General features: G+C 48.0%; 1 long non-coding RNA gene across 1 annotated transcript; it reads left to right on the top strand.

Annotated features, from left to right (window-relative positions):
• Positions 1-1,196: 1,196 nt before the first annotated feature.
• Positions 1,197-6,635, top strand: LOC128314912 (uncharacterized). The gene is made up of 3 exons (XR_008297175.1): positions 1,197-1,950; positions 2,284-2,962; positions 3,745-6,635. It is a non-coding gene; the product is annotated as an uncharacterized LOC128314912 (long non-coding RNA).
• Positions 6,636-9,054: the final 2,419 nt, after the last annotated feature.

The raw sequence follows: 9,054 nt of genomic DNA, 5'->3' as shown, positions 1-9,054 counted from the left end.
GGAGAGAGAGGGAGAGGGAGAGGGGCCCTCTCTGGTGTCTCTTCTTCTAAGGACACACGAATGCCATTGCAACCAGGCCCCATCCTGATGACCTCATGTAACCAACCTCGGTGACCTCCTTATGGGCCCTCTCTCCAAACACCGTCACGCTGAACGTCAAGGGACGTGTGCATTTGGAGGGAACGCAGTTCAGCCCCATTCAAGGCTCGACGGAGAACTCTAAGGAAATAGCAGCCTACATCCACCGGAATGGCTAAGGCAAAAGGCGACAATCCCGAGTGTTGGAGAGAACCTGGAACATCAACGTGTCTCCTGCCTTGCTCCCGGGAGGGCGAAGTTCGATAGCTCAGCAGAACTATTTGTCACTGTTTGCTGTAGCTGAACGTGCACAGACCATTTGGCCCAGAAATGCCATTCCTAGGCATACGGTGAACCAACATGGGTGCCTATGTTTGGGGAAATAAATGTACAAGAATGATCATAGTAGCCCTGTTTGTAATCGCTGGAAACCAAAAACGGCCCACATGCCTTTAGTGGTTACAGCGACACTATTGGGGGCTGATCCGTGCCCCCCACTCCCGCCCCCAATTCCTGTATGGAAGGTTCTAACTCCAGTAACTCAGAATGTGATTGTATTTAAAGAGAGGACCTTTAAAGAGACGGTTCCAATGAAAAGAGACGGGTGGCATGGACCCCGTGCCAGTCTGCCTGGTGTCCTGGTGAGAGGAAATCTGGATACACAGAGATGCAGACGTGTGGGCGCACAGAGAAAAGCCTGTGAGGACGGGGCGAGAAGGCGGCCATCTTGCAAGCTGGCCTCAGGAGAAACCGGCCGTGCTGGCACCTTGATCTCGGTCATCCAGCCTCCAGAATAGATGGCTGTGGTTTAAGCCCCTCCCCACCCCCCAACCCTGGTCTGTGGTATTTTGTTACAGCAGCCTGAGCTGACTGGGACAGGCACACTCGCTTCACTAGAAGACACCACACAGGCAATGGGAACGCAGGAGACGGGATGCGTCCCACACCAGGTGAGATCCCACACACGCGATGGGCACCTACCACGAACATGATGGTGGGCCAGGGGAGCCAATCACGAAAGAATACCAAGTACACCTTCTGTGGTATAAACTTCAAAACTGGGCAGAACCAGTCTATGCGGTTTGAAGCTATCATATATCATATCATCGTATCATATCATATCATATCATATCATATCACACATTCATATCCTACATACAAAAATGTGTACAACTGACTTGGGGGTAAAGCCTGCAAGGGGAATTAGGGAGACACTGGGTGCGGGTAAGTCCTGATTCTTGATCTGGGTGCTGATTACATGGGTGTGTTTCCTTTATCATGAAAATGCACCAAATTGGGCACCTATGATTTATGTCCTTTTCTGATCCTTGAATAAACACTTTACCAAAAGCTTTGTATACACTATGTCCTTCAGCCAATGTAGAGCACACGCTCCCAAATAAAGCCCTTTGTCCTCAGGAAGGCATCTTCCCTAGTGTTTTTCCTCTCGATATGAGAGCAGTTGAGGAGGGTTCTGTAGGGTTGTCCTTCTCTGCAGGCTCCCACTGGTCTGGGTTGAGGGACAGCTCATCTGACCCATCTTTGGGTATTGGCTCTTGGTACTGCATCCCTGCTCAAGTGTCTGTGGCTTGTGTCACCTGTAGTCTGTTTTCTCAGCATGGGCAACACCCTGGAATTTCTTCCGGAGAGATGGGTTCAGCCCCACCAGCATGTGGTGTCCCTAGAGTCATGCAGTGCATAACCTACACAACGGTCCATGGCAGCCCTGATCCTCGTCTCACTTCCCGGGGGTCCTGTGGAGCCTGTGAGACCTAGACATGCTCTCCATTTGCCCCCACCTCACCTCTGCCTTCGCCTACTGTTACCGCTGGGCCTGCTTCCCCCTTCTCTATGCCTCACAGAGACTTGAAGGTAGGCATTCCCTGGATGTCTTCTGGAATGGGCAGGTGTGGGGGGAGCCAGGATGAGGAGGACGATGGCTGTGAACTTGGTTCCATCCTTCTGGGGGAAGCCAAGGGGCCGAGAACAGCAGGGGTAAGGAACAGAGGGACAGAGGGAGAGAGTCATGAGTCTTAGCTCCCGTTTCCCCCGAGGCCTCCTGGGGTCCCACCTCCTGGGCCTGAATTACTTAATCCAGAAAATCCCCCTTTTGGCCCAGGCTGGTTTGAAATAGCTTTATGCCCTCAACAATCAAAAAAGTCCTGACTCATACATCCATTAGTGTTTTTCGCCCCAAAAAAGCAGACTTCCTCCAAAGGTGAATTCAGACGTCTGGCTCCAAGAATGCAGAGGCATTTGTTCAAGATTTAACAGTGAGTCGGGTTGGGCCACCCCTTTGCCCACTTCCCTTCTGACCATCCAGGTCAGGGGTTAAGCCAGGCTCAGCCTCAGCCCCAGTTCCCCGATCCACAAATGTTAAGACAGGGAATCCAGCTGGTGTTCAAAGAATATGCGTTGGCTCAATGAACAGCTCGAATGAACGTGATGTAGAAATACCGGGAAATCTACTCACCGACCCAGGATTTATCGTCTTAGGTGCTGCTTGATCTTATGGTGATGATGAAGCGTTTCTGGGAATATGGGGCTGACAAAAATTCAGGCATTGGTGGGAAGGTGGATTAAACCGTTTTGATGGCAGAGGCAGATCTAGTTTGCAATATTTCCCCATGGTTACAGCTGTGGATCTTGATGACCTGACTGTTGGCAGAAGCGCAGTCTTTCCAAGAGCCCCTGCGAGAGTCTTTTCGGGAAGGCCGTGTCAAGAAGCCACGAGGACGTGCCACCACAGGACGTGACGTGCCCAGTGGAAACTTGCAACAGACATCAGTGGAGGAAGTCACGTCTCTGGAGTGAGGACGGTTATGGGAACACGTGGAAATGGTTCTAGAAAGCAGGAGGCAACTCTGCCTGCCTCCAGAGACAGGTAAGGCTTCCCAGGTCCCCCAAGTCCCCGCAAGGACAGCCTTAAAAGACAAGGCTCTGCTGGGCACAAGGTGCCCACTGCCATTCTCATGGGAGGAGTGAGTGGGTTTATGTCTCCTGTATACTCCCTCTGCAACCCCAAATGTTTTGAAGGCTCTGGTTACACGCCTGTCCACTCAGCAGGTGCATGGGGTGGTAGGAAACAACTTAGCACATGAGTATTCCCCCTGAAAATGGGTGAGGGCCTACTCCCAGGAATATCCACTCCTGCAAAGGGTATCCGTTCAACTTGGAGGGCTATGGATTGCTAAATTAGATCCCAAACCGCTTTCACAGATTTATGCTCTCACCAAATGCGATGCAGCACATTCTCACTGGCGTTAGATATGAAGATTTTAACACTTTTCCTTATTTGATAGGTACAGAGTGATATTTATTGTTGGTTCGTGTTTGTATTTCTATTTTTATTTAAAAAATTTTTTTAATGTTTATTTATTTTTGAGAGGGAGACAGAGCATGAGCAGGGGAGGGGCAGAGAGAGAGAGAGAGGGAGACACAGAATCCGAAGCAGGCTCCAGGCTCCGAGCTGTCAGCACAGAGCCCGACGCGGGGCTCGAACTCACAACCCGTGAGATCATGACCCGAGCCGAAGTCGGACGCTTAACCGACTGAGCCTCCCAGGTGCCCCTGTATTTCTGTTTTTAAATAATGCAGTGGGTAATGTTTTGAATATCACCTACTATATATTCATTTCTCCATAATCTGTTCTTTCCCTTCTTACAGGCTTGTGCCAATCAGCATGGGCCAGGAGGCAGAGGCAAGACTCTCCAAGGCAGAGGAAGGTGGCTACAGTGTGAATCAAAGAGGCCATTTCTCTGCTCTGAGTTTGGAAGCAGTCTTAAAATCTCATACAAGACGCCGGGTCTTGTAAGTCAGACTTTTCAGAGAGAGAAAGGGTTTTCTTAAAACTACCAAGGCTGGAGTTTTCACACATCAAAAGATCAAAGCTCAGAAAAGTTGGACGATCGTTTGGTGAATCATAGAGGAGGGCAGAATGCAGATAGGACAAAAGGGAAGTTTCTACCTCACAGGAAGAAGAACGGGTATCTTGTGACTTGGAGAAAGAAATGAGAAATAGGGCAAGAAAAGGCAAGTGGGGTCAAGTTCTGAGTGTGCTGGTTCCCCCCACTCTACCCATTGGGATCAAACCCCAGTAGGGAAGGGAAGGTAGAAACACCCAGTAGTTTTAAGCACTCTGAGAACATCAGGACTTGTACCCCCCTGTCCCTGAGTGTAGCCTAAGGAGTCTTCTCTTTCAGAGGAGCCCTGGGCTCAGCCTGACATTGAATCCATCATGGCGCCCAAGTCATAGAGTAGAAATGGTTGAGAGAGGTGCTTGGAATGCTGGATGTGAGATTAGAATCCCTGGTTCATGACATACGGTCCAGCACGAAATGTGGAGGAGGTCCAGAAGTTCCTGTGTGCCACAGGAAGACCCAAAAAGTAGCTGGGGTGCTACCTGGTGAGTTCACTAGGTTGTCACCATGGCAAATGGCAGAGTGACCAAAGCTGAAGGATGGACTTCTCAAACTGGGGATCAAATGGGGGATCAGGCCTCGGGGAAGCAGGAGCCTCAGGGAGAACCAGGTAAGACCACGGCAGCCGGCCAGAGCCTCCAACCTGCAAGCATCATATAACTGAGTCAGAAGATCTGAAAATAAGGAACTTTCCCTTGCAAGAAGTCGCCATCTTGGAATGGTGAAAGGAAAAACTTTGTAGTTATGGAGAAACCCAAAGATGAAGTAATTATCCAAAAGGAGATGATTTTACACCAGGAGACTCTGAGATACCATAATGGCAAGAACAAGAATCTTTTGCCTGCGGTGATATGGGGCCTCTGGAGCTGATTTGGATTTTGTTGGCAGTCACATTACGTGCACTTGGGCAAACTCCACCTCCACAAGATACTCATGACTTCTTTAGTAACAGACTTCATTTTTTTCCAGTTATAATGGTGATAGGGTCCTATTTTAGAGAGTTTGGGGAACAACACTGTAAAGAAGAAGAAAATAAATGTCAACCCGTCATGTCACAGAATAGAGATAACCACTGCTACCGTCTTGGTTTATTTCCTTCCTGTCAGTTTGTATGTGTGTTGTGTGTGTGCGTTATTGTGACTGCACATTTGTACATCTTGTATGTGGACAGGATTCTTTAACGCATGAGGCGCTTTTGCTTGTGGGAAGGAATACCCACTACTATGTTACTTTATAACCTTCAAACCATGAACAATTCCAAATGTCTGCAGTAGTCATTACCACTGAAATGGAAATGTAAGAAATTAACAAATTTGATTTCCCCCAATGCTTAAACATTGAAGTATGACCAATTACACTTCCCTAGACATTTGATGACAAATCTCCAATACATCAAATGAGCTCGTGTGCTTTTAAGTGCCTTAAAATGGGGACAGAACATGACCACAATTTGACAAGGATTTCTGTATGGAACGGTGCTTATACTCACACACTTAACAAAGGTGCCAAGACCATGGATTTATAGCCTCTCTTCATCATCATCTTCTTCCCGTGTTTATCTCTCCCCAGGGGCGCAACTTTCCTTCCCTCAGCCTACAGAGCTGGGTGACTGTGATGGGACAAAGGACGACGGGTCAGGAACTTTTCAGATTACTGATGCCGACAGCTCTGTTATGGTTTGATTTATTGTAGACCTTGTCTTTGCCCCCAGAATGACACTTGCTCTGGTATTTTTCACTCTGTAGCCTGACCTGTTATGATCCTGTTTTGCAATTGTCCAGGGGAAGGGTGGTTGGTAGGGGGTGTTGCTGGCCTGATTTAGATAAAAATCTGTCATACTGGGAGCGCCTGGGTGGCTCAGTCGGTTGGGCGACCGACTCGGGCTCCGGTCATGATCTAACAGGTCGTGAGTTTGAGCCCCGCGTCAGGGTCTGTGCTGAAAGCTCAGAGCCTAGAGCCTGCATCGGATTCTGTGTCCCCCCCCCCCCTGCCCCTCCCCTGCTCATGCTCTGTCTCGTACTGTCTCTAATAAATCAATAAATGGTAAAAAAATAAAAAATAAAAAAAAATCTGTCATACTGAAACTACAGCTTCTCGTTCTCATTGACTATTTGGCATATAATATTGACATTCTTGTTTTTTCTCCTAATATTGTTTCATAATTTTAATGGCTGCATAACATCTGCCAGGATGGATGTGCCATCATTTAGTTAACCCGTTTCCTTAACTGTTGGGCATTTACATTGAACTCAATTTGGTTTTCATTAAACTCATCTCCCTTTGAACAATGCTTGCTCATGAATCTCAGCGTACCTTTCTGGTTTCTTGGGTTAAAGTCATAGAAGGGAACCTCCGTGGTTGATGGTTATGAAGATATTCAGGGCTTTTGTAATGTAATGCCAAATTGCTTTCTAGAACAGCGCTGTAGGCCTCATTGTCGTGTGTGGGTCCCACACAGAATAGGAGAAGGCATTGCCATCTTCCTCGGAGCCAGGGGAATAAAGACACAGAGCAGGCTGAGGGGAGAGTTACTCCTGAAGGTTCCGGGGAAGGGCGGTCCATGCCAGGGTTCCAGATATCACCCGTATCACTCACATACGGTAAGGACAAATCTCGATCCAGCTTGACAAGGCCAGGCATCCTTAAGGGACAGTGGGAAAAAATATTTGGAATCAGGACTGTTCCAGAAAAGCTGGAACATACTATCATTGGCTCTTCATACCTCCATTGTCCAATATGGCAGCCACTAGTCACACGTGGCTATTGAACTAGTGTGACTAAGGAATGGAATTTTAAATTTATTTTTTCAATTTTAGTTAACTTAAAAACGGATTTTTTAAAAGATTTTATTTTTATGCAATCTCTACACCCAACGTGGGGCTCGAACTCACAACCCCTAAGCAATCTCTACACCCGATTTGGGACCAAGAATTCACAGCCCTGGGAGTAAGAGTCCCATGCTCTACTGACTGAACCAGCCAGGAGCCCCGAAAAACTGATATTTGATTCAGTTATTGAAAAACTTTTAGGTGTGTTTGGAACAACCCCAGTATGCGAATCTGTTTTTTAAACCAATTTTGTGAACAGTAACTAAATACCGATCAGTATTTCCAAAGAAAATTTGGCATTCAAACTGGGATGTGCCGAAGTATAGAATATACACTGCATTTCAAAGACTCAATATGAAAAAAAGAATATAAGCTACCCAATTAGTAAATACTTTGTATATAATTATTTTTATTTTTTATTTTTTGTTAATGTTTATTTTTGAGAGAGAGGGAGAGACAGAGACAGAGACAGAGACAGAGAGACAGAGCGCAAGCAGGGGAGAGGCAGAGACAGAGGGAGACACAGAATCTGAAGCAGGCTCCAGGCTCTGAGCTGTCCGCACAGAGCCTGTCGCAGGGCTTGAACTCACAAAGCGTGAGATCGTGACCTGAGCCGGATTTGGACGCTTAGCTGACTGAGCCACTCAGGCGCCCCTAGAAACTTAAAATCACACTTGTGGTGTGGATTATATTTCCACTGGACAGCTCTTATCCAGACTCTTTTATATGTAGGGACTTGATATTTAGAAAAGTCTTAACCTTGGGGCCAGCAAGAGGGTCTAAACCCTTAGGCATCTTAAACTTTGCATTCAGTTAATTTTCCCTCTTTGCTTTGGCTGCTGGGAAGCTCAGTGCCAAAACTGCAATTTTTAAAAAATGTTTATTTACTTTTGAGAGAGAGAAAGAGAGCGTGTGCGAGTGGGGGAGGGGCAGAGAGAGAGGGAGACAGAGGATCCCAAGCGGGCTCTGAGCTGTCAGCACAGAGCCCAACTCGGGGCTCAAACTCATGAACCATGAGATCATGACCTGAGCCGGAGTCAAATGCGTCACCAACTGAGCCACCCGGGTGCCCCGTGTTGCAATCTTTATCTAGAAATACCTTAATGTACTAAGTTTCCTTCTGGATATATTTACTGTTGACCCTTTTTTCTCGTTTGCCTCAATTCCAACAATTCATCATTTTCATTTCTTTGTATTGTCCGTAATTTTGAATCCTTTATGGAATAAGACAGGTTCACAGGACAATGTTGATACTCTCTGCCCAGATCCCTCCGGTCCCCTTTTACTGGTGTGTGTGTGTGTGTGTGTCCCTATTGCCTCTTCCAACAGCCAATCCCTATGCCTTTTCTTTGGACACCCGGTCTTGGGCTATTAGGGGAGGTATTGCCTGAGAATTCACACCCTTCTGGGGTGACCCTGAACCAGTGACTTGTGGGGTGTGAGGAGGCACGGGTCTTGTGTAGGTGCACTGAGGGTGCGCTGTGGGAGGGGGTTCCGAGGGGCCACTTGCACTGCCCACGATGGGACAACCCTGAAGCCACCCTCCACGGGATTCTGCCTGAGATGGCACCCTGGCAGGGGCTTCCCTGAGGGCACATCCCTCATAAATCACTTACAGGCTAAGCTCATCTCAACGTCTGTTCGGGGAGCCTAACCTAAGTCAGCCAGCGATACGTTTTTAAATGTTAAAATACATTTGAAAAAATACCAGGCTCTGTTGGTTTGAGGGATTTGAGTTGGTTTGTACAGCTAATTAAGTAAAAAATAAAGCCAGGCTCATTTCCCTTGGCACATCAGCCGGGCGCTGGAACTTGAACAGCAGGGAAACAGGGGTGGGGATCCCTGTAAGTCACGGATGGTCACTTCCTCGGGGGCTGGAACCATCTCAGACAATGGAGAACGGGCTTCCCATGCTTCCCCGCTGCTCCTCCCAGCAAACAGTTGAGACCAGAGGCTGGAAGGGGGGCGACTCGACTGAAATCACTGTGCTGCCCACCCTCCAGGTCCACCACAGGCCAAGGGGAAGGAGGAAGCGGGGTGGGGGTGCCTGTGTCCCACTGTGAGGGGGTTGGATGGAGATGGGGTTTGGTGCTGGCCCGCGTGACCACAGAGAGGGTGCCTAGAACACTGCCCCATCCTGACAGCTTCAGAGAGAAACGCACTCTGCCCTCCAGGCTAACAGCTGTGTGTGTGTGTGTGTGTGTGTGTGTGTGTGTGTGTGTATACAT

The sequence above is a fragment of the Acinonyx jubatus genome, chromosome A2, assembly GCF_027475565.1.
Source record: "Acinonyx jubatus isolate Ajub_Pintada_27869175 chromosome A2, VMU_Ajub_asm_v1.0, whole genome shotgun sequence".
NCBI lineage: Eukaryota > Metazoa > Chordata > Mammalia > Carnivora > Felidae > Acinonyx > Acinonyx jubatus.
The sequence above is the reverse complement of the archived record's forward strand: the minus strand, read 5'-3'. Positions and strand labels throughout refer to the sequence as shown.